This window comes from Budorcas taxicolor, chromosome 21 (assembly GCF_023091745.1).
Source record: "Budorcas taxicolor isolate Tak-1 chromosome 21, Takin1.1, whole genome shotgun sequence".
NCBI classification, from domain to species: Eukaryota; Metazoa; Chordata; class Mammalia; order Artiodactyla; family Bovidae; genus Budorcas; species Budorcas taxicolor.
In genome coordinates, this window is record NC_068930.1 from 17,120,173 (window position 1) to 17,147,274 (window position 27,102).

A 27,102-nucleotide genomic window follows, 5' to 3' on the forward strand; every position below is an offset into this window, starting at 1 on the left:
TCTCCAGGTAAGAACACTGGAGTGGGTTGCCATTTCCTTCTCCAATGCATGAAAGTGAAAAGTGAAGTCGCTCAGTTGTATCCAACTCTTCATGACCCCATGGACTGCAGACTGTCAGGCTCCTCCATCCATGGCATTTTCCAGGCAAGAGTACTAGAGTGGGTTGCCATTGCCTTCTCCCGAAGTCAAAGCTATTGACTATTTAAATAGAAATGTAAATCTTTCTTATGATGAGCTACCTCATATATCTTCCATGTCTTTATTGAAAAATTTGAAGAAGAATTAGAAAATCCAAATGAACAAAAAAGAAAACACCATATCACAATGCCTGGAGGTAACTACTGTTATCACCATGATGTACATCCTTGCAGTTTTAATCTATCTCCATCTCTAGATCATATGAGTATCAATATAACCATCCTATTTTTTTTTTTTAACAAATTAAGATTCTGTTAAACATAAAGTTTTGTAATTTGTCTTTTTTTTTTTTTTCACGTGTGACAGTATATCATAATGGGCTTCCCTGCTGGCTCAGACTGTGAGGAGTCCGCTTGCAACGCAGGAGACCTGGGTTCAGTCCCTGGATCAGGAAGTCACCCTGGAGAATGGGATGGCTACCCACTCCAGTATTCTTGCCTGGAAAATCCCATGTACAGAGGAATCTGGTGGGCTGTAGTCCATGGGGTCAAAAAGAGTCAGAGATGACTGAGAGACTAACACACATCCATATATCATAAACATCACATTATAACACTGAGCTATACAATCTTTAAAATGGGTGTATAGTATTCCACTGAATGAATGAAATGTACTTTGGTTAATCAGTCTCCTATTACTAGGCCCTTATGCATGTTCTGAATTTTATCTTTATAAGCAAGATAGTGATGGACATCTATTTATATCCATTCCTATGAACTTCTCTATTTCCTAAGGAAGATTATTCCCAGTTTATTTGCAGATTAAGGTCCACTTATAAGGCATATTTCTAAAGTAATAGATTCTGAATTAGTGTCATGATGAAACTCTCTTAGTGAGGGTCAGAAAGGAAGTTGGTGAAAGTGTCCCCAGGGCCAGGAAATCGGGGGAAACTTCATCTGCTCAGGCTGCCAATGATGATGTAATTATTTCTTTAAAAATTCTGGGCTCCAAATGGAGTCTTCAACTTTGTACTCAGTTTGTTGTACAAAAATACAGAAAAGGAGAATCATCCCCTGTGTTAGTTTCCTATTGCTACAGATAAAATGCCACAAACATCTTAAAACGACACGAATTTGTTGTCTCATAGTTTCTGAGGGTTTAGTCTGGGCACAGCTTAGCTGGATCTTGGCTCAGGGTCTCAGGGGGCCACGATCCAGGCATGGGTCATGCTCTGGGTCTCCTTTGAAGCTTGGGGTCATCTTCCAGGCTCGTTCAGTGTTGTTGCTGAATTCAGCTCCCTGTAGAACTGAAGTCCCTGTTTTCTTGTTAAGTGTCAGCTGGGGATTATGCTCTGCTCCTGGAGGCCACTGATTCCCTGTCACTTAGTCCCAGTAGGCAGTTCATAGTCATTTTCCACCTGATTAGGTCAGGCCCACCCAGGACAATCTTCCCGTTGATCAATCAACTAGGGATCTTAATTATATCTGAAAAATCCCTTTTTGCCATATAATGTAACATACCTACAAGAGTAATATTCCATTATAAGTGCTGTCCATACTCAGCTGAAGCATTATAGGCATAAACGTGAGAAGGTGGGAATCTTGGGGGCCGCCTTAGAATTCTATTACATCCATAGTTCAAATCCCCTAAGAAAATGGCTCTTGATATTTTGTTTATGTTCTAGACTTTTGTCTCTGTTTTGGTATTTCTTTAAAAAGAATTAGTTGTAACTGTAGTGTTCAGTCACCATTGAATCCTTTATTTATTTATTTTCATAAAAATGTGCCAACGTATCACTGAAAAGTTTTGCTGAGCATTACTTAAAATTTTTGGATTATATTTGTTATAAGCTGAATGTTTATGTCCCTCTTCCAGTTCATATTTTGAAGCCCTAACCCCTGAAGTGATTGTATTTATTAATAAGCAAGGCCTCTGGGCTCGTGATGGAATCTGTCTTGGCTGAGAGATGCACATGAAACCAGGAAGGACCCTGAATCACCACAAGGGACCAAGCAAGATGATTGCCAGAGACAGCCTGGAAACTAACCCCATCACCAGAAATCCTGAGACTTAGAACTCTGTGGCACATTCTCCCATGGTCCTTTACCCTGCTGTTCTCCACCCAGGCATCCCTTCCCCATAAAATCTTTTACTTTATCAGCAAAAAAAAAAAAAAAAAAAAGAATTAATGCCTTTGGGAAGGTCAGATTTAGATGAGGTCATTAGGGTGGAGCCCCCCAAGATGGGATTATTGCCCTTACAAGAAGAAACATCAATGCTTCCTTCTTCCTTTCCTTGCCTTGTGAGGATGCAGCAAGGAGGCAATCGTCTTTTCATTTATTTCTTTTACAGTAGGTCCCTGTTGGTTATCTGTTTTAAATACTGCAGTGTGTACATGTTCATCCCAAACTCCCAATCTATCCCACCTTCCTCTCTTCCCCCTGGTAACCATAATTTCATTCTCCAAGTCTGTGAGTCTGTTTCTGTTTTGTAAATAACTTCATTTATATCATTTTTTTAAGGTTCAGCATATGAACATATCATAGGATATTTATCTTTGACCTACTTCACTTAGTATGACAATCTCTAAGTCCATCCTTGCCACTGAAAATGGCATTATTTCATTCTTTTTAGTGGGTCAGTCATCCACTGTGTGTATAGATATATATATATATACATGTATATTTATATATAGAGAGTCCTTTGAGAGTCCCTGGGACTCCAAGGAGATCAAACCAGTCTATCCTAAAGGAAATCAGTCCTGAATATTCATTGGAAGGACTGATGCTGGAGCTGAAGCTCCAATACTTTGGCCACCTGATGTGAAGAGCTGACTCGTTGGAAAAGACCCTGATGCTGGGAAAGACTGAAGGGAGGAGGAGAAGAGGAAGACAGAGGATGAGATGGTTGGATGGTATCACTAACTAGATGGACATGAGTTTAAGCAAGCTCCAGGAGTTGGTGATGGACAGGGAAGCCTGGCGTGCTATAGTCCATGGGGTCACAAAGAGTCAGACATGGCGGAGCGACTGAACTGAACTGATCCATACATATATACCACATCTTTATTTATTCATCTGTTGATGGATACCTCGGTTGCTTCCATGTCTTGGCTATTGCAAATAGTGCTTCAGTGAACATTAGGGTTCATGTATCTTTTGAATTATGGTTTTCTCCAGATATAAACCCAGGAGTGGGGTTGCTGGATTATATAGTAGCTCTATTTTTAGGTTTTTTTTAAATTTTTTATTAGGTATTTTTATTTATTTATTTTTTACTTTACAATATTGTATTGGTTTTGCCATACATCAACATGAAACTGCCACCTCCTTATTCTTCTCCATGGTGGCTGTACCAACTTATATTCTTACCAACAGTGTAGGAGGATTCCCTTTTCTCCACACCCTCTCCAGCATTTATTGTTTGTAGATTGTTTTGATGGTGGGCATTCTGACTGGTTTGAGGCGATACTGTACTGAAGGCAATTATCTCAAGGGCAGGAAGGGGGCTCTCACCTGAGCAGACTCTGCCAGCACCTTGATCTTGGACTTGCAGCCTCTGAAACCGAGAAACAAGTGTCTATTGTTTAAGCCACCCCGCCTATGGCAGTATTTTTTTTTTTTAATAGCAGCCCAAGCTAAGACATTATTGGGATTTTTTTCCCCATTATATTCTCTAATGATTGACTTTGCCTGGATTTTAAGAATTTTCTACTTGATTCCATTGTCATCAGTTTCTCATCATGGATTTCAGGGAATGTAGGGGTCATGGATTTCTATCTTTTTTTTTTTCTATTGTTTTTATAAAGGAAAGCTGAAGTACCAAACAGACGAAGGATGAGACAGACTCTGTTTCACTGATGAAATATTTATGATGACATGTTGCCTAGCAATGGTCACCAGACTGCCTGCGTTTGCGAGAGTGAAACTCAGCGCGGGCATTTCCCCAGGAGACGCAACAGAGAAAAACCGGCCTAACGAACACAGTCCCTGCTTCCTTGATGAAATTCCTCCTAGTTTTAGGCCAAAAAAATGTTTATTGAGGAAATGGTCACGTCGGCTAGAGTAATTTAACGGCTGGGTGAGAATAAAGCAGGAGGAAGGCTTCAAAAAAATAAAAGCAGACAGACTGTCAGGGAGCATTTATCTGTCGTGCAGCAAAATGTTTTTTTTTTTTTGTCACTGCCCACTGACAAGTGCCCCGACAATATTGTCATCATCCCTGTTGCCTTGCCTGGTTCTGGCTGTCAAACTGCTGGGGCTCATTAAGGTAAACCAGGCCTTGTGGGTTGAGGTCCCTGAATTTAGGACTTATTCTTTTCAGGGGTGTTGGCTTCCAGGTATTAGAAAGTGTAAAAGTGTTAGTTGCTCAGTTGCGTCCAACTCTTCGCGACCTCATGGACTGCAGCCTGCCAGAGTCCTCTGTCCATGGGATTCTCCAGGCAAGAATACTGCAGCCGTTTCCTTCTCCAGGGGACCTTCCTGGCCTAGGGATCGAACCCTGGTCTCCTGCACTGGAGGCAGATTCTTTATGGTCTGAGCCTCCAGGGAAGCCCAGCATTCCACAAAGAAGGGGTTAGGAAGGAAGTAGCAGTTAGAAAGGATTGTGTTAGAGTATAATTCTTTTAAGGAAGGGGGATATTCAAAGACTACACTTCTCAGAAGTTACTTCTCTCTTTCCAGGTGTAATCATCAAATCACAGAGGGCCAGATTGTTCTCTCTCTCCCTTTCTCTCTCAATTTCTCCCTCTCTCCTCATTTCATTCCTTCCTTCTCTCAATTGTAATCACAGACAAGATTTTTCCCTTACCCCGAAACCCCATATTTTGCAAGTAGAATCAGCACACCAAGTAAACGTAATTCCAGCAGAAGCAAAGAAACTTACCATCTTTATTAACATGTGTAAATATGCCTTAACACAGCTAAGTGCGCCATCTCTGCTAGACATTTTGCAATATCGACAGTAGCTCCATGACGACATCACTTCCTCAGTGGATGCTGAGGGGCAAAGCATCCCAAGTTGGAAATCATAAACCTAATCTATCTTCCCCATTTTCCAGATGAGAGAAGTTTCCAGAATGCTTCAAACTGATATAAATTACCCAGAAGGTCTCATGAGCACTCAGCAGGGAAGCTGGTTCCACGACCTCTGGGAGCAATCAGATACCATAATGGCACATTGGAATCATCTGAGTAGCTGAAGAATGACCTACACCTGGGTGCAGAGTAGCTGACTTAGTTTGTCTGGGGTAAGGCCAGGGTATCTGATTATTATGAGCAGCTGAGATTAGAGAGGGGCTTCCCAGGTGGCTCAGTGGTCAGGAACCTGCCTGCCCATGCAGGAGATGTGGGTTCCATCCCTGGGTTGGGACGATCTCCTGGAGAAGCAAATGGCTATTCCCTCCAGTATTCTTGCCTGGAGAATCCCGTGGACAGAGGAGCCTGGTGGGCCGCAGCCCATGGGGTCACAGAGTCTGACACAACTGAGCACACATGCAGGCACACACTCAGAAACATGTGCACGATAAGGTTCTTACCTTACAAAGGTTACAAATGCTTTCCAGCACTGGGTCACTGAACAGGGATTTTCTATTGAAGAGCCCCATCCACCCCACTCCACCAACCTCACTTTACTGGTAGAAGAGGACTTTAATTTAGAAATGAAGAGAGAGATCAGCTGGGCTTTGAAAGGAAGGAGGAGGGGGAACATCCTAGAAGCTCATAAAAGCCACTCTGAAGACTTTTCGCAGAGACCTCGTAAGGAACACGTAGTTGTGGCTGATGTCTGCCTGTGTCCAAGAGCATGGAGCATGGAAAAAACAAGTTAGTTGTCTGATGTTGGGCAACTTGTAAGGGTCTCCAGAGGTCAGTGTGCTGGTCTACAAACAGGGCCTTAGGGAACCTGGATCTACTGTGGAAAACGGGTGATGCGGCAAGCTGGAGGCTATGCACCCCTAAGCAGGGGCGGCTCATGGCGTGAAGCAAGAGGGAAGCTCGCTGCTGGAAGCTGTCGCACTTTTCAAGGTAAGCCAGAAACCCAGACTTTTATGTGAAACCACCCGAACTTATATTTTGGCAACACACTTAACTGTTTTAAGTCCACTTCTGGGGATGGTATCAGTTGCTGGGCCTCAGGCTGTGAAGGGCAGCCATGTGAAATTTCTCGCCCATGTATTTCCAAGGTCTCTTCCTGGTCTATAATTTCTAGAATTCTTAACTAGGCTGGGTCTTTATGAGAACTGCATCGACCGTGGCAAACTCTTAGAGTGCCCAGCTGGAGAGTCACTGTTCTTTTACAGTTGATAAAGCTTGTTTTCGTCTCGGTCCTGTTGCTGGCCAAAATCTTGGCTTTCTCTGCCCACCAAAGTTGAGTAAAAAACAGAATTCAGAGGAAATAGAAAGGGGGCTTTACTTCTCAGCTGGTGGAGAGGGATAAACAGTAGGCTCATGCCCTCTTTCACGAGGAGTCCAGGGGCTTATATAAGACGAAGGGTCACAGTCAGGAGTCAGTGATGAGGAACAAAGGTGTCAGCATCTTGATTGCTTTTTAAAAAAAAAATGGTTGTAATTGGAGGACAATTACTTTACAACATTGTCATGGATTTTGCTGTACATCGACATGACTCAGCCACGGGTGCATATCTCTTCCTCTTGCATTGTTTGGAAGACAGCCAGGGTCCGGCTTTAGTCATGTCAGTTTGGTTGGCTGTGCAGCCTTCTTTCTGATAGGTAAATACAAGGGGAAGGGTGTTGTGAGGGTAAACACCAGATACGGGATGTATTTAGCATACATAGTCGGAGGTAAATAGGTGTGAGGTGTAGCTCCTGCGGAGACCAGGCCAAGGTGAATCTCCCTGAGTCTCAGCATCTCCTCATTCTGCAATGGGGATGACAGCCCAGCACTGTGAGCAGACGCTGCAGACAAGCAGGAGCAGCATGCTTTCTGCAAGCTGTGACCACCAGCAATAAATGAAGGGATCTCTCCCCCCGCCAGCTGAGGTCAGGAGGTGCTTTCAGTAGGTTACACTGCTTGTCACTGAACCTAAGTACCACACTAGACTCCCTACCGGCCTCCCTGAGCTGCGCCAGGTTGCCAAAAATGCCTTCAGCCGCACACACTCGTATCTGATGGGCTTGACAAGGTAGTCATCAAAGTCGGTTCCTGCTGCTCAGCCAAAAGGAGTCTGTCCCTGGTCAAAGTTTCATTTTCTTGAAACCTGTCACCTTCCCTGGGTCAGCATAGAGCTGATGGGCATTTTGTTTAATACAAGAGCGAATGCTCAGCCATCTGGCCTGACACAGCAGTGGCAGCGGCCAGAGAAGCTCCCTCTAGGTGGGATCTGGGCTTTAGTAGTGAGGGACGGGCCCTCGATGTCGGCGCCTAACCAGAACTGTGGACACTGCTAGGTAGCCTGCAATGAGCTCCCCAAAAGCTGTGGAGCATGTTCAACATGCCTGGGAAGCGCTTGAGTAGAAGCATCAAGATCCTTTGGGAGGTTTACACTGTGCAATATTCAGTAAGTTCAGTTCAGTCGCTCAGTCGTGTCTGACTCTTTGTGACCCCATGAATCGCAGCACGCCAGGCCTCCCTGTCCATCACCAACTCCTGGAGTTCACTCAAATTCATGTCCATAGAGTCAGTGATGCATCCAGCCATCTCATCCTCTGTCGTCCCCTTCTCCTCCTGCCCCCAATCCCTCCCAGCATCAAAGTCTTTTCCAATTAGTCAATTCTTCGCATGAGGTGGCCAAAGTACTGGAGTTTCAGCTTGAGCATCATTCCTTCCAAAGAAATCCTAGGGTTGATCTTCAGAATGGACTGGTTGGATCTCCTTGCAGTCCAAGGGACTCTCAAGAGTCTTCTCCAACACCACAGTTCAAAAGAATCAATTCTTCGGCACTCAGCTTTCTTCACAGTCCAACCCTCACATCCATACATGACTACTGGAAAAACCATAGCCTTGACTAGACGGACCTTAGTCAGCAAAGTAATGTCTCTGCTTTTGAATATACTATCTAGGTTGGTCATAACTTTTCTTCCAAGGAGTAAGCGTCTTTTAATTTCATGGCTGCAGTCACCATCTGCAGTGATTTTGGAGCCCCCAAAAATAAAGTCTAACACTCTTTCCACTGTTTCCCCATCTATTTCCCATGAAGTGATGGGACCAGATGCCATGATCTTCGTTTTCTGAATGTTGAGCTTTAAGCCAACTTTTTCACTCTCCACTTTCACTTTCATCAAGAGGCTTTTTAGTTCCTCTTCACTTTCTGCCATGAGGGTGGTGTCATCTGCATATCTGAGGCGATTGATATTTCTCCCGGCAATCTTGATTCCAGCTTGTGTTTCTTCCAGTCCAGCGTTTCTCATGATGTACTCTGCATAGAAGTTAAATAAGCAGGGTGACAATATACAGCCTTGACGTACTCCTTTTCCTATTTGGAACCAGTCTGTTGTTCCATGTCCAGTTCTAACTGTTGCTTCTTGACCTGCATACAGATTTCTCAAGAGGCAGGTTAGGTGGTCTGGTATTCCCATCTCTTTCAGAATTTAATTATAAAAATGGATTATACCCTTTTATCTATGTATCTAATCTCTCTATTCAGGAATGGAGAGAAACCCACTGAAATCTTAAATCTGACCGTCCCTGGGTATGACTGTGGCTAAATTTTAAATGTTTTATACTTTTATTTGGGCTTCCCCAGTGGCACTAGTGGTAAAGAACCTGCCTGCCAGTGAAGGAGGAGTAAGAAGATACAGGTTTGATCCCTAGGACAGGAAGATCCCCTGCAGGAGGGCATGGCAACTCACTCCAGTATTCTTACCTGTATAATCTCATGGACAGAGGAGCCTGGCGGGCTACAGTCCGTATGGTTGCAAAGTGTTGGACACAACTGAATTGACTACACACATACTTTGATTCACCAAAATTACCTGCAAATAGTTTGTATTACATTAGCACACTTTGAAAAAGCTTTTACTCATTTATATTAAGTAGCATTTTTAGTTTTGCATGAAAATTTTAGGATGAAATGTTTTACAATTTCTTCAAGTGATCTTTCACTCTTAGCAGGATAATATAGTTAGTAACTTCTGTGATATTGTGATAATGTGATAACATTATGTGATAATGACACCATCACATTCTTTGAATAACATAGAATTGCTTTAAATCATAGGGAACAGTTCTGCAAATAACTGAGTAAAACTTTAAAAAATATATTCATTTGGGCTTCCCAGGTGGCTCAGTGGTAAAGAACCTACCTACCAACGCAGCAGATTCAGCTTCCATCCCTGGATTGGGAAGATCCCCTGGAGGAGGGAACGGCAACCCTCTCCAGTATTCTTGCCTGGATACCTCTATGGACAGAAGAGCCTGGTGGGCTACAATCCATGGGGTCACAAAAAGTCGGATACCACTGAGCATGCACACACTCCTCATTTGACTTAGTGGTTCCCTCTCTGAGAAACGATCCTTAAAAAATAGTGTTAAATACAGAAAGCAGGCATGAAGGTGTTCATCATAGTGTTATTTATAAAACAGCAAATTGAAAACAAATCTTAAATAAAAGCCTTTTAAAGTATGTCTAAAATAATATGAAATCATTAAAAATGATAGCCATAAAAGTTTTAGTAAAGTGGAAAATACTTTAAATGTTAAAAGCAAAAAAGACCCCACAAAATTGCATATACAGTATAGTCTCATATGGTGATAAGTTGTATTTACTACCTAGAATTACAGTGAGAATTAAATGAGAATGTGTCTGAATCCTTACCAAAGTACTCAATAAATAGTAGCTCTTAGTTGTCTATATACATGTAAATGTGTAAAGACAAAAATAAAGGTTAGTCAATAATTTTATCTTGGTAGCGTTATGATGGATTTGGAGGAGAATTTTCTCTCGACTTTTGTTTTCTGAGTGCTTCATAATGAACCACTGTTTCCTAGGAGGAAATAAAATTATATAAACAAAAGTAAAGGTCATTTTGTATCTGTGCTGTGCTTAGTCACCCAGTCGTGTCTGACTCTTTGCGACCCCATGGGCTATAGCCTGCCAGGCTCATCTGTCCATGGGGATTCTCCAGGCAAGAACACTGGAGTGGGTTGCCATGCCGCCCTCCAGGGGTTTGATTGAACCCGGATCTCCCACACTGCAGGCAGATTCTTTACCATTTGAGTCACCAGGGAAGCCCCCGATTAAATCAAAACAGTGAGAGAGGGAATGGAGAATCATGAAGCTTCTCGATGCTCAGCTGATCCAGCTCTTGAGTTGAGATGCTACAACCGATGCTGAGAATATCAAGTAAAGAGGAAAGACACGTGAACAGACAAAATTCTCTAGGAAGGGATAACCTAAAACACATCTAATGTGTGGACACGGGGAAGAGACCTCCATGGGCTTGCCTCTCCCTTCAAGAGGAGTGGCTGGAGCAGACTGGGGATCTGCTTAGGTTAATTATGTGCGTGTTAAGTTGCTTCAGTCGTGTCCGACTCACTGGGACCCCATGGACCATAGTCCATCAGGCTCCTCTGTCCATGGAATTGTCCAGGCAGGAATGCTGGAATGGGTTGCCATTTCCTACTCTGATCTTCCCAACCTGGAGATGGAACTCGCATCTCTTATATTTCTTGTATTGGTAGGCGAGTTCTTTACCCCTAGTAGCACCTGGGAAGCCCTAGATAATTTTAAACTCTTTCATCAATTCCAAGGATATCTGATGTGTTTTTACTTCAGTCAATTGGCAAAAAAGTCACTGAGTGTTGATTCTGTCTTGTACCATTTGCCGTAATCAAACACCTAGCAAAACAGCCTCTGATGGCTCTGCTGGGCACGGTGCAGGGCCAGCGAGAGAGGGGGACTAATCCTGATTTAGGGAGGGACTTTTTCAGGCAGATGGATTTTTGAGAACAAACATCAACTGCGTTTTCTATGGGGGTCTTGCTGCTGTGGCTTTAATCCTCCAGACCTTTCCATTTCCTGCAACGTTTCCATCCCCTGGTGTGTGTGTATATTAACTGCTTAACTGTCTGGAAGGCTGGTGCTTGGTTATAAAGCATTCTCCGTTTCATCATTCTGAAGGGCGTGTTCCATTAACTGATCCTTTCCCATTTCATGATAGAAGTCTTCAGGGGTGAGTCTAAAATGGTTTCTGTCACAGGCTTTGGGCCAAGCAATATCTTCACGCTCTTAAGGCAGCAGTTCCCAACGTTTTTGGCACCAGGGAGCAGTTTTGTGAAAGACAGCTTTTCCATGGACTGGGGTGGTCTGGGGATGAGTCAAGCTCATTATATTGATTGGGCACTATTATTATCCTAGGTCTACCTCAGATCATCAGGCATTAGATCTGGAGGCTGGGGACCCCTACTCTAAGGTACTTGACACATGATGGCTCAAAACGGGGGGTACTCTTGCCACACTCTTTTCCACACTAGATATAAATATAAGCACTGTGGTGTGGGAAGAGCGGGCTTCAAGGGGTGTCAGTGTTTGCTCTGGGGCTGTTGGAGGTATGTGTCCCCTGCCTTCCTCTTTATCCAGGAAGGGTTAATTTTGACTCTGCACTGGATCTGTTTCTGTGACTTTAATCCTTGCTTTTGGCCACTTTTGTTATTACAGCATACATAAAGGCCTGACTCAGGGAACCTTACCCCCCTCTGCCCAACTGTTAAAGTGCCTTTGTTGCTTCCATGCCCTGGCTATCATAAACAGTGCTGCAATGAACATTGGGGTACACGTGTCTCTTTCAATTCTGGTTTCCTCGGCGCAAACAAATGGATAATAAAGCTGTGGTACATAAACACAATGGAGTATTACTCAGCCATAAAAAAGAATACATTTGAATCAGTTCTAATGAGGTGGATGAAACTAGAGCCTATTATACAGAGTGAAGTAAGCCAGAAATAAAAACACCAAAATAGTATACTAATGCATATATATGGAATTTAGAAAGATGGTAGTGATAACCCTGTATACGAGACGGCAAAAGAGACACAGATGTATAGAACAGTCTTTTGGACTCTGTGGGAGAGGGCGAGGGTGGGATGTTTTGGGAGAATGGCATTGAAACATGTATACTATCGTATGTGAAACGAATCGCCAGTCCAGGTTTGTTGCAGGACACAGGATGCCTGGGGCTGGTGCACTGGGATGACCCAGAGGCATGGTATGGGGAGGGAGGTGGGAGGGGGGTTCAGGATGGGGAACATGTGTACACCCATGGCAGATTCATGCTGATGTATGGCAAAACCAATACAGTATTGTAAAGTAAAAAGATAAAGTGCCTTTGCTCATAACTCTCCACCTGTAGATTGCAGGAGGAAGGAACTGAACCCATTCCCCTGCCTGAGGAGTGCCATTCCAGGAAATGTTTGTAAGAATTACATGGTCTTTTGCTTTGTTTCCTCGACTCCCCCAGTCTCTAATCCCATAAAAGAATCTGATATCCAGGCCCCAACAAGATGGTTGTTTTGAGACGTTAATCTGCCGTCTTGTCTCTGTCAGCCAGCTCTCTGAATAAAGTCGTATCGCTTGCATCTCCCAGACTGCTTGGCCTATTGGGTGGCAAGCGGAGCGAGCCTGGACTCACTCAGTAACCCTTGCAGCAAAGCTCTAGCTGGGGTCATTTGCACAGAGGTGGGGTCAGTTCCTTGCTGGCCCATCTTTATTTCCACTTGGATCCAGGGCTCCTGAGCCAATTTCCTGCTTTGTTTCATGCAGAACCCTGAAGTGGTTTAAACTTTGATGACAGAGTAAAACCCTTGAACAGGCTGAATAATCATTAGGTTTTAAGTTAAGGATTAAATACTGAGAGGCTCCCCTTGTGATCTCACTCTGAGTATAGGCAGCCTCTGTGTCTGTCAGAATGGAGGTGAAGTGCCATCCTGGAGTCTCGTGAGGACAGCTTGGACTGGCAAATATGGATTTTTGCCCTTGAACTTGTAGAATACTTGCTCCTCTTTTCAGAAAATCCAGGTGCCTCTATAGTACTTCTGTGTCAATTAGCTCAGTGCAGGCTTGGCAAATATTTGAAAAATCAAACCTCTACCTTGAACACATCTGAAGTTGGCCTACTGTTAATTATGTAAGGCAACTGTAGAGAAAAAGAGAGTGAGCCAGGAAGTCAGGCAAAAAGGAAATTTATTAGAGGGAAACAAGAGTGTGACTGGCCCTTAAGGAGAACCAGTGTTCTCCCTTTCTGATGGGGTCTTTCTTAAACCCTGCCAATGAAAAATTCTCTGAAGAGATGGTTAATTTTTGGCCTGTAGTTGAGTCCTGTGGTCATGTAGCCGGAGGTCTGGAATCTGGTGGTCTCATAGCTTTGAGAAGGTAGGCGCCAGTGAGAAAACAGAACATTGTTTGGGCAATTTGGTCAGTCTCAAGGGTCACTGTGATTTTATTCTGTGTTTTCAAGGTCAACATAATGAGCCATTTTAACAGTGAGCCCCCTTGTAGACCCTATCAAATTACCTACCCTACTTGTGGTACTTTGGTTCTGGTTTCATCTTTGCTACTACCTTGCTGTGTGATGTCAGGCCAGTTTGTATCAGAGGAATGAGCTTGCTCTAGCTTTGATTCTATATTAAGACTTCTGGGCCTTCTGGATAGGGAATTACTGAAGTCTATGTGCCCTAGGAATGATGCTAAAGCTGAAACTCCAGTGCTTTGGCCACCTCATGCAAACAGTTGACTCATTGGAAAAGACTCTGATGCTGGGAGGGATTGGGGGCAGGAGGAGAAGGGGACGATAGAGGATGAGATGGCTGGATGGCATCACTGACTTGATGAACATGGGTCTGAGTGAACTCCTGGAGTTGGTGATGGACAGGGAGGCCTGGTGTGCTGCGATTCATGGGGTCGCAAAGAGTCGGACACAACTGAGCAACTGAGTGACTGAACTGAACTGATGTGCCCTAGAGCTGGTACTTTGCAACAGGAGAAGCCACTGCAATGAAAAGCCCATGCACTTCAATGGAGAGTATCCCCCACTCAGCTCCTTTCTTCTTGGGTGGTTTCTCATGAAATAATCTCGATCTTCAATGCCCCCATATATCCATTATAGAAGACATACGAATAAAACCAGAGGAGCAAAGTTTTCTGAACCTCTGCCAAATGGTCAAGGCACTTTGGAAATGAAAAATATATGCCATAGGACTTCCCTGGTGACTCAGTGGTAAAGAATCCACCTGCTAATGCAGGAAACGCAGGTTTGATCCCTGGACCAGGAAGATCCCACATGCTATGGAGCAACTAAGCCCACGTGCCATAAACACTGCGCCTGTGCTGTAGAGCCTGGGAGTTGCAGCTGCTGAAGCCCATGTGCCCTAGAGCCAGTACTTTGCAACAGAAGAAGCCACTGCAATGAGAAGCCCATGCACCTCAATGGAAAGTAGCCCCCACTCACCGCAACTAGAGAAAAGCTAGTACAGGAATGAAGACCCAGCACAGCCAAAAATAAATAAAAATGATTTTTAAAAAATGCCATAACCTCTGCCCTTTGGCAGTTGTCTTCTACAGGATGCTGGTTACATGATATTTCATAAATCTTTGGGAGAAAAAGGTGTTTGGAGCTGAATGTTGGGTTAACACTGCACAATATATTGCCCTCTTTAAAATGTAGAATGCACACTAACTTTGTGGCCTGAGGTGTCCTGTTTAACATCATTTAGCCCGCATTTTAACCAGCATCTTTTGAACTGTTCAACCTAACCTCTCTTCCTCTCCCAAAGCAGAGGGCATTTGGCAGCCATTTTGAATAATTGACTCATTGCCTAGAAACACTTGATTAGACTAGAGATGGGTACCTTGTTCACACCAGGCCAGTCAGCTACAGTGGTCCACCTTTAACCTGCCGTGTGCACTGAAGTAACAGATCATCCGTCTGTAGAGGAAGCAAGAGAAGCAAAGAGGAACAGAGGAAAGAGTATCTGCGTGACATTCCCCCATCCAGTTCATTCCTTAGGCCCAGCTCACTGAGGGCTCCTGGGATATGTCTGTATCCTTACAATAGGTTCTTCTTTTCTGCTCAAGCCACTGTGAGTGGTTTATACCATAGGCTTAGTCAGGGAGTATTCCAGTGAACAGCTGACTCATTGGAAAAGACCCTGGTGTTGGAAAAGATTGAAGGCAGAAGGAGAAGAGGCAACAGAGGAGGAGATGTTTGGATGCATCACCAATTCAATAGACATGAACTTGGGTAAACTCCGGGAGATGGTGAGATAACTTGATAATGTGCTAACCATGTGTTTTTACGGTTGTGTTTATATCCATACCATTTTATGATGTGTTGACATCTTGATGGAGTAGGGGCTTGCTGGCTAGAAAGAAGCTGCCCCCTCCTGCTGCCTACGGCTAGTTAATTCTAGAGATCATGTACATGACTTGCCCTTGAATACACCTGTTGTAGTCACAGCAACTGATCTTGAGTCCATATCCCCAACTAACTATCACAAAATAAGTCCGTATTCTGCTGCGCTAAATCACCCAGAGCCAGATAACCAGCAGGATCTCTTATGCCCCAGAGCTCACTGGAATTACTCAAACTTAGCAAACTTTATTTACTTATCTATCTACATTGGATATTAGTTGCAGCACGCTGTCCTCTCTTGTTGAGGCCAGTGGGTTTAGTTGTCCTGTGGCATGTGGGATCCTAGTTCCCCAACTGGGGATCAAACCTGTGTCCCCTAAGTTGGAAAGTAGATTCCCAACCACTGGACTACCAGGAAACTCCCAAACCAACCCATCTTCGAATATTTACTCTACCCTGCTTTGCTTTTTCCATGGAAATTTCAATAATGGTTGTGGTTTATACTTTCCCTTCACTGCTGTTTTTTTTCTCCTGATGGGTACTGGTCCATTGGTCCATGTGGATCTGAGTGTCATGCTGCTCATTTCTAAGGGAACTGTGAGTTAACAGCCTTCTCTTTCAATGGCATCAGCCTCTCCATGTCATCAACTTTATAAACTAAGACCCAGGCAAAAGTTTAAAACCATTAGGCAGAAGAAGCTAATCTATGAGCTATCTTATTCACTTTTTTCATAAAAATCTTGAATAGAGGATTATGTTCTTTAAAACCAAAGAAATAAAAGCTCAGGGACTTTCTTGGTGGTCCAGTGGTTAAGACTTCATTTTCCAATGCAGGGTGTCCAGGTATAATCCTTGAGGATCTAAGATCCCACATACCTTGTGGGTCAAAAAACCACCCCCAAAACATAAAACAAACAATATTGTTAAAAGTTCAATAAAGACTTTAAAAATGGTCCACATCAAGAAAGAAGAAAAGCTTAAATAAAGAAAAGCTCAGAAAAGTTGAGTGACTTTCCCCAAGGTCAAATAGGCAGCTTCAATACAGGCATATTCAAAACATGCCACCCTTTGTTGAAGTATACATTCCCGATTACAACCAAGACAGAGTCCCTGATACACCGTGCATATGAGGTGAACGTGGCAGATATAGACTCTACGGAGTTTACATTCATTTTGGTGAGGAGAGACATGGGTAAAATGAATCTACAAATAAATGTGTTATTTGAAAACAAGAAAGTTCTAAAGTACAGAGTAGCCAAGGAGATAACTAAGAGATTAGGTAAAAAAATAGCCTGAAGTTCGAGGAAAGTGGTGAATTTCAGTCACTGGGCAGAGATTAGTAGGACTGATTTTTAAAGTTTTTAAAAAGATGTATTAAATGTTAATACATTTTATTTAACTCAGCATATCCAAAATACTATTGTTTCAACATGCAATCAGTGTAAAAATTAAGAGATTTCTCATTCTTCTTTTCTTAAGTCTTTGAAAACCAGAGTGAATTTTACACTTATGGTGCACCTGAGTTTGGGTTAGCTACATTTAAAGTGCTCGAGTCACATTTGGCTAGTGGCTACCATCTTCCATGCTAAGTAACATAATTGAAGATTACCTAGGTAGAAAATTCTAGGTTGATAGGTTCCCCTAGCTGTTGGGGATACAATTCTGGCATCTACTGATGCAAATATGAAATATGGTGTCAGTCTGATTGTCATTCCTCTGTAGGTGATTTGTGGCTTTTTTTCCTTCTTTAGTTTTCAAGATTTTTTTCCTTAAGTGTTTTGTACTTTCATTATAATGTTGCTGGAATTAATGTTTCTATATTCTTTTGATTCTCTGTGTTCTTCAAAGTAAGAACCCATATTGGAAATAGTTTTCAACTATTTTTGTTTAATAAACTCTGTTTTCAATGTCTATTTCTAGAGCCGACATCATAGATGTTGTCCTATTCCTCATATATTCCATATATTCTTATTCTATTCTTCATATATTCCAATAGTTATTTAATAATGTCCATCTCTCTCTCTCTCTACAGTATTTAGAGTATGTCTTTAGTGCTTTCTTCTGGCTGCCTGACTTTTCTCTATCAGCTACATCTATCTAATTCGCTTACCGAATGTGCATTGGGGTTTTCAATTTCAATGACTGAATTTTTAATTTCTAAAAGCCCCTCCTAATTCTCCTTAGAATATGTCTTTTCAAAAATTCTGACCTATTCATTATAGTTCCTATTGCTTCTATCTCCTTCATTCTTTTGCTTATCTTTCAGCCCCTCTCAAATTGTCACACTAGCTCCAACTCTTCAATTGATATGTTTGCAGACCCACTCTCATTGCATTTCATGTTCTCATTGGATTTATGTATTATTGTGAATTTACCTCTAGTAGGGGCTTTCGCATCTGTAATGGGTTGTAGAAGTGTCCATGGAGTAGAATTTGGGGTTTGCTTTAGCAAGTGTTCTAGGAGTTTTCACTAATTCAGGACTAGCTTTGTATTCCTTTCTCAGCTTGGGATTGTTTCATCATCTGGCTTAATTTTGGACTATGGATTCATTGTTTCTGAATTTCCATTTCTTAGAATTGACTTATTTTTATTTATCCCTGGACCCAGGAGGACAAGTTTCCTTGGCCCTTTCTCAAGACTCTGGGTGATGTTTTGTCTCTGGGAGATGGAAGTAGCTCTTATAACTCCAGATTCAGGGCCTTATACCTAGCTCCCCAGCTCCTAAGTTTGACAACTCACATGGATTTCAAAACCCTAACCCCTAGAATGTGTTTGGTTTCAGTATCCATGAGAGCCATAGTCCATGAACTCCCCTAACTGTGGTCACTTAGCCTGAAGGTTCTTTATTTCTGGAATCTCAGATTTTCCTTTTCTTGTTTTGTTTTTGAGCTCAGTTTTATAATTTTTTGATAACCCTTCCCCACAATCTGTTTTTCACAGAAGGGGGAGCCCCCCTCTTTTCTCAATCTACCATAGGAGTCTTCTATGTATTGCTTTAGTAATATAAGAGGTAAGAAAAGTTTTCCTCCCAGATTTCCCACACACTTTCATATTCCCTCTGGTAGTTTTAACAGTCTTTTCAATAAGTGTTGAAACAAAAAGTTTTTATAATGACATTGTTAGGTGGTTTTGACAGGTCTGAAAAGAGAACCATTTGTAGGCTTTCTTTGTTGAGGTAGAAGAGAAAAAGAGACTGTGGGATTTAGAATCAGAGTCCAAATTGTATCTACACTCTCCGGCTCTATAACCATGAGCTTTGGGTGTAAACGCCATGAGGGCAGACATTGCTGCCCTGATCTCCACTTAGTACTCTGCTCCTAGCATAAGGCAGCAGTACATCTTCATGGAAGAAAGACACTCATAGACTTGGAAAACGAACTTATGGCTGCCCGGGGGAAGGGATAGTTAGGGAGTTTGGGAAGGTCATGCACTGCTATATTCAAAATGGATAACCAACCAGGACCTACTGTATAGCACACGGAACTCTACACAATGTTACGTGCCAACCTGGATGGGGGTGGAGTTCAGGGAGAATGGATACAAGTATATGTATGACTGAAACCCTTCATGGTTTGCCTGAAACTACCACAACATTGTTAATTAGCTATAGCTAATTAACACAAAACATAAAACAAAGTTTAACATTTGGGGGAAAAAAAATCCTGGTTGAATGGGTGAATAGGTAACTAGCTTTAATCCTCTGAACCTTCGTATCCTCATCTATACAATGAAAGTAACACTGCTAGCATCGTTAGGCTGGTGTGCAGTGTAGGAGTCAGGTGGGTCAAGTTCCAGGCACATCATATCTGTTAAAATACTGTCCTTCTAGGAAGTGGAGGACCATGGTTTGGTTCAGAGTGATGCGTGGGAGCCATGAGAGCTTTCGTAACCACGTTTCCATGTTCCAGAGTATGCTTTGCGAATTTCCCAGCCATCGGATGCTTCTGTTCACCTGGGCATGGTTTCTAATTTGTCTACATCTTTGGTGAGGAAGGCTGTCAGAGCGGGATGTAGTTCTCATGGCCCCGTGCACAGGGCTCTCATCGCCTGTCCTTCATGTGATGCCCTTTCATTTTCTCCTTCCCTCACAATTAGTGCTTGTTTTCCTTCTCAGCCTTTTACTCTGTAAGGCAGCACCTGGCTCGCTGTCTGTCATCCTTAACTTTCCCTCTGCATCCTTTGAATGTTTTATAAAGGTCAGTTTGAAATAAAATCTTGCCTTCCCTCCTTCACTCCCTCACTCTTTCCCATAACTATGTTGTCTTTGCAATTTGCGGCCATTGCTGAGAACTTTTTAAATCCATCACTGGCTTTCAAATGGCTGGAAAATATATTTGCCTTTTTTTTTTCAGATAATATAATTTTGGATCAGCATGTAATGTAGACATTTTTGTTAAGGTTTATCCGGTCTAACTTTTCATCTGTGTGCTGGTTTTCAACTCTTGAGCAACCCAGCTGCCCTTTCTCTGTCTACCATATGTCCATGCCTGTGCCAGGAACGGTGGGGCAAACAAGAAAGTCAAAGTTTCAATTTCTGACTTTGAGTATGGTTTTATTGAGGAATACACTGTGGGTAGCCTTATAGTATCAAACAATGTGTAATAAAATGGAAAATTAGTGGCATGTAAATTCAGAGATGAGTGATATCTTTGGGGCTGGAATCATCTATAGATGACTTCTTGAACTATAGATGGCTTCGTGAACGTCTTCATATAGAACGTTCTTCAGCTGAGCTTTAAAGGAGAGGGAAGATTTGAACAGGCAGCAGGAAATTATGGACTTCTCAGGTGGCGCAGTGGTAAGGAACCCGCCTGCCAATGAAGGAGATGCAGGAGACTCAGGTTCTATCCCTGAGTTGGCAAGATCTCCTGGAGCAGGGAATGGCACCCCACTCCAGTATTCTTGCCTGGAAAATCCCATGGACGGAGGAGCCTGGTGGGCTGCAGTCCATGGGGTCGCTGAGAGTCGGACACGACTGAACGACTTCACTTTCACTTTCCACTTTCATGCATTGGAGAAGGAAGTGGCAACCCACACCAGTGTTCTTGCCTGGATAATCCTAGGGACAGGGGAGCCTGGTGGGCTGCTGTCTATGGGGTCACACAGAGTTGGACACGACTGAAGCAACTTAGCAGCAGCAGTAGCCAGTATTCTTGCCTGGAAATTCCATAGACAGAGGAGCCTGGTGGGCTATAGTCCATGGGGTCACAAAGAGTCAGACATGACTGAGCGACTGAGTACACATGAGGAAATCACAGATGTGGGGCACACATAGCCTCATGCACGATGTCCCTGTGGCATAGAGAGGACTCTTGTTTTTACGGAGGATTGTTATGGTGGGTGGATTATAGAAAGACCTAATGAGGCTAGAGGCACTCTTCCCAGAAGAAATCATGTAAAGAAACATAGGAGGAAAAAAATACCTCTGAGCCAGTTTGGATCATCTTTAATTTTCTGTCTCACATATCATCCCCAACCCACATAAACTTCACACTCACACTGGTTGCTCTGGATTGGCTAGCATCAGTTGGAGAGAATTCACTTCCATCCCAAACTGCTCAGTATCCACACCTTACATAGATGTTTTTACTAATGGGGTTTCTGGAAGGGTTTATACCCTCTTCTTTAGCTTGTTTTGGCTATATCTGCTGATTACCCAGCAATGACAACTGTTCTGAGTGGGTCTCACACCTGTATGCTGAACTGTATGTCTCTTGAACCAATCGTGATGGTGAGAGAGATGTGAGACCCTTGTCATCTGGACTAGAGAACTACCTCTGCCATGACATAGAAACTGCGTTTTTCTCCATGACATTCCCATGAACGAGCTTGGACATGGCCTGGCATTGCAGCAGTTCAAGGGTTTGCTGCCCATGGCCACATGCGCTGCTTGAATCCTAAGATTGACCAGATGCCAGCCAGTAAGTGGTTAAGAGTACAACAGTGCAGAAAGATATGCTCCTTTTCAATAGCAGCTGTTGATAAGAAATAGTTCCTTAGATTCTTTCTTGCTCTTACTGTTGACACCTCCTTGAGCCTCCCCCACCCGCCTCTTCATCGCCCCTTCATTCTCAGGAGGAACAAATTCAAGTATTACTTGCTTTTAGGAACTGCTAAAGAGTAAAGAATAGTTTCCACCTCTCAATATAAAGATATCTCAAGTAATTTTCATGAGCAAATGTGTCAGCTTAGGTAGGAAGGCTAAGATGAATCAGGAATATTTTACTTTTGGAATGAGTTTGATTTACTGGGTTTTGCTAAATTGCTATATTATCTACAAGAGAAAGCAATGTTTCACCCAGACCAGTACTCCATGGGATATGAAGGTACTCAAAAGAGATTTTCATAAAATCCTTTGGTTTTCTGTCTTTATAATATTGTAAGAGATCTGACATTGAGAGCAAGGAGTAGAGTGCTGGGATGGAGTTACGCTTATATGAGCTAGAGTCTTAGAAAAGAGGCTTTTAATTTGTTTAATTTGAGTAGTCTATATGGTATGATATGTTATTCATATCCACACACTTAACTTGACCTTGCCTGGGAAACCAGCAAAATGGACTGATACTTAGCTTCACGATACTGGAAAGATTGCTTGCTCACCTGTTAGTTGCTCAGTCGTGTTCAACTCTTTGCAACCCCATGGACTGTACCCCATCAGACTGTTCTGTCCGTGGGATTCTCCAAGCAAGAATACTGGAGTGGGAAGCAATTTCCTCCTTCGGGGATCTTTCCCACCCAGGGATTGAACCCGAGTCTCCTGCATGACTGGGTCTCCCTGCCTTGCAGGTAGATTCTTCACCGTCTGAGCCACCAGGAAAGCTCTGGAAAGATGACTCAACACAGATCATTTAACTAATGAATTAACAGCAGCACCAGCAATAATAAATGGTCTCATGGCTTCTCCAGACTTCCTGACCTCTGTATCATATGTGCCCCCAGAACTCCTTTGTTTTTCTGTTCCGACTCTGATAGCAGAAATGGTGTAGTCAGTAGCTAACTGATGTTGGCTCATCAGGCTCATGCTACGATCTAATCTAGACCCTCACTGATTCCATTATTCCTCCCTTGACTGCAAGTGATTGCAAATGCAAAAGCAATTGTGTCGCATGTAAAAGCTGACCAATGAATAGGTGCCAGGGGCTGTGTTTGAGAGTCACCCCCTCTTAATTAGGCAGAAGCTGGCTGACTGTGAAAGTGTTGGTTGCTCAGTCGTGTCTGACTCTTTGCGACCCCATGGACTGTAGCCCGCCAGGCTCCTCTGTCCATGGGATTTTCCAGGCAAGAGTACTGAAGTGAGTTCCCATTTCCTTCTCCAGGGGATCTTCCTGACCCGGGGGTTGAGACTGCACGTAGCTGCCAGTCCCGTAGTCTGCCGGCTACGTGCACTGAAACTCCCAGGACCATAGGAAGCTCATCACTGGAGCACCACCTCTGGGTTTCCAGTCATGCACGTTCTCTGGGACTTGATCCCTGACCGTTGATGACTGTGCAGTGGCAGCAAAAACATGAGGATTCTTAGGAGGCTCAAAGACGCTACCTATTCTGTTGTACCTGGATTCTTGGCTCTTTGTGATAAGTGGCAAATCTCAGGGGCAGCAATTTGTCTCTTGACTGGCAGTGAAGTTAATCTTTTTTGTGCAACAGTTGGTTGCGATGGTTACTTTTGCTTTCGAGAAATCCTTAAGAAGAAAAGTAAGCCCACAAGGTCTGGAGGGAAGAAGCTGAATATTAAGACTGAAACTTAATTCCTTAGAAACGGAGCAGCAATTAAGGAGAGATGACCTATTTTTTGTTTTAATTGCTGTTTTTGTTTTCGGTTTTGTTTTCATTCTAAGTAAATAAAGATGACTCTTGGGATCCTTACCATGTATCTGAGTGACACTGGTCTCTGGTTCTGTGTTCCTGGGTACAGAACCTACCTGACTGCAATTCTCTGATGTAGGAATAGATTTAAATGGGATTTCTTTTTCAACTAAGTCCACCTCTCCTCATCTCCTGGGTCTTGATTACACTTCAGACTGGTTGGGGGAATAAAGTTAAAAACTCTTTGGGTAATCCTATGTTGATCTGAAGACAAATCTGTTTTTGTTGGTGGAAGAAAATGTACCAAGGGTATCACATGTAGCTGGTTAGAGAATCTGTGGAGGTGTGATCAGACAGTTCTGTATGCCTCACTTATTTACCAACTGAGCACATACTGGTCTAGGTACTAACACTGTTGCTGGTGCTGGTGCTCTTGCTTCCTTCAAAGACTTGCAGGAAGAAGAGAGCTTTTTTCTTGTGAAAGATCTGGACAAAGGGTTTGGGGGCAGAAGAAACAGCTAGTGAGAAACCTCAAGTCCAGAGAATGCCTAACACACTCCAGGGACCACCAAGAGGCTGGTGTGGCTGGAGTCAGCCAAGGGGCATGTGAGGACCACAGGGGATCACACCAAGTCTTACAGGCCACTGGCTGTCTTCAGACTTTACTCTAGGGCAAGTAGGGAGCCATAAAGTGTTCTGAGCAGACAAGTGATAACGTCTGATTTACATTTTAGAGGGATTCCTTTGATAGCCCTGATGGCTGAGGGCAAATGCAGCAAGGGAACCAGCTGGAAAGGTATAGCTGTGATCTGAGCCAGGGTGGTGGCAGGAGGCATTGGGAACTGATCAAGTTCCAGGCACAACCTGGAGGTAGAATTAGCTCAGTTTCCTGATAGATTGGGTATAAGGAAAAGAGGAGGATGACTATATTTTTTTGGCCTCAGCACATGGAGTATAGAGCTGGTGTCACTAAGGAGAAGCAGAGGTGAAATTAGACTTTGTGGGGGAGGATCGGGAACTTGTTTTTGTACATGTTGTGTGTGAGGTATCAATTAGACATTAAGGTGAAGGCCTGACTGTAGGAGTTGGGTACTACGCTGGAGCTTGGGTAAGAATCTGGGCTAGAGATAGAAGTTTGAGAGTCATAAGCAAATGAAGGGTATTAAATTCTTGGAACCAGTTAGGATGGAGAAGATAAAGGGGCCAAGAGTATTGCACTATTTTACATTCCTACCAACAATATATGCAGGTTCCAGTTGCTCCACAACTTTTAAAAATTTCTAATTTTTCTCTGCATCTTTACCAACATTTGTGATTATTAGTCTTTTAAATTTTAGCTACTCTAGTGAATGTATGTGTGTGTGCTAAGTCCCTTCAGTTGTGTTGGACTTTTTGTGACCCTATGGACTATAGCCTGCCAGACTCCTCTGTCCATGGGATTCTCCAGGCAAGAATACTGGAGTGGGTTGCCATGCCCTCCTTTAGGGGATCTTCCCAACCCAGGGATCGAACCCAAGCCTCTAATGTCTCCTTCATCGGCAGGTGGATTCTTTACCACTAGGCCACCTGGGAAGCCCTCTGGTGAATGTATGTGGTGGTTTAGTTGCCAAGTCATGTCTGACTCTTGTGGCCCATGGACTGTAGCCCGTCAGGCTCCTCTATCCATGGGATTTCCCAGGCAAAAAGTGGGAAACCATTTCCTTCTGCAGGGGAGCTTCCCAACCCAGGATCAAACCCAGGTCTCCTGCATTGCAGCCAGATTATCAACTGATCCACCAGGGAAGCCCCGGGGGAATGTATAGTGGTATGCTACTGTGGTTTACTTTGCACTTAACTGATAGTTAATGATGTCAAGCATTTTTTTTTTGCTTTTTAGCCATACATGTCTTTTCCTTTGTGAAGTATTTGTTCAGTTTTCCCATTTATTTATATGGTGGTTTTACTTAATGTTGTTGACTTTGTAAATTGTTGTCTTTATATCAAGACATAAATAGTAAAATTTATGGCTTGTCCATAAATTTTACTATTTATGTCTTGATTATAAAAAGTTTCTGATTAAGTCTCATTTATCAAATTTTCTCACAATTATTGCTCACTGCGTCACATCCCATCTAAACTTCTGCCTATCCACAGGTTGCAGAGATATTCTAAGGTTTTCCAAGACACTTCATAATTTTAGTTTTTTCAGTTGGGTTTATGTTGCATCTTGAATTAGTATTTGGGTATGGTGTGAGGTGGGGTCTTCCCAGGTGATGTGAATGGTAAAGAACCTGCCTGCCAATGCAGGTGACATAGGAGACTCCTGGGTTGGGAAGATCCCCTGGAGGAGGGCATGGCAACGCACTCCAGTATTCTTGTCTGGAGAAGCCCATGGACAGAGGAGCCTGGTGGGCTACGGTCAATGGGGTCCCAATGAGTCGGACACGACTGAAGCAACTTACCATGCATGCACGCATGATGTGAGCTAAGGGGTCAAGATTCATTGTTTTGCATAAGAATATTTAGCTGTTTCATTCCCATTAGTGGAAAATGGTGTATTACTTCCCTTTTGACTTTTCAATTTCTCTCAGCAGTGGTTTAGAATTTCAAAATAGAGGTCATCTGCATCTTTATTTTATATTGGGGTATAGTTCATTTACAATGTTGTGTTTCAGGTGTATAGTAAAGTGATTTCGTGATACTTATATGCGTACATATATATACACATATATCCATTCTTTCAGATTCGTTTCCCATATAGCTTATTACAGATTATTGAGTAGAGTTTTCATGTTATATATTGGATCCTAGTTGATTATCTATTTTACACAGAAAGTGAAGTGAAGTCGCTCAGTTATGCTCGACTCTTTGCGACTCCATGGATAATAGCCTGTACCAAATTCCTCCGCCCATGGGATTTTCAAGGCAAGAGTCCTGGAGTGGGTTGCCATTACCTTCTCCAGGGAATCTTCCCAACCCAGGGATCGAACTCAGGTCTCTCACATTGTAGACAGACGCTTTACTGTCTGAGCCACCAGGGAAGTCCATTTCACATAGAGTAGTATGTATATGTTAATCCTAAATTCTTAATTTGTTATCCCCCACCCCAGTTTTCCCCTTTGGTAACCATAAGTTTGTTTTCAAACGATATGTTTTGTAAATAAGTTCTTTGGGTCAATTTTTTTTTTTTAAAGATTCCACTTTTAAGTGATATCATATGATATTTGTCTTCGGTACTTAGTGTAATCTCTGGTAGGTCTACCCATGTTGCTGCAAATGGTGTTATTTTCTTCCTCATGGCTGAGTAGTAGTTAACTGTATATCTGCACCACACCTTCTTTATCCATTCCTCTGCTGATGGACATTTAGCTTGCTTCCGTGTCCTGGCTGCTGTAAATAGTGCTGCAATGAACACTGGAATGCAGGTACCTTTTTGAATTATGGTTTTCTCTAGATACCGATGGGATGGTTGGATCATGTGGTAGTTCTATTCTTGGTTTATTTATTTTTGTCTACACACTGGGTCTTCATTGTGATACATGGGCTTCTCATTGTGATGGTGTGTCTTCCTGTGGAGCACAGGTTCTAGGGACCATGGGCTCAGTACTGTGGCCCACAGGTTCTAGAGTGTGAGGCCTTCAGTAGTTGCAGCATGCAGGCTTGGGAGCTGTGACTCAGCAGGTGCTAGAGCATAGGCTCAGTATTTACGGCACACGGGCTTAGTTGCTTCACAGCATGTGGAATCTTCCCAGGCCAGGGACTGAAGCCATATCCCCTGCATTGGCAGGTGAATTCTTTTCCACTGCACCACCAGGGAAGTCCTGTTTTCAGTTTTTTAAGGAACCTCCATACTGTTCTCCATAATAGTTGTACCGATTTA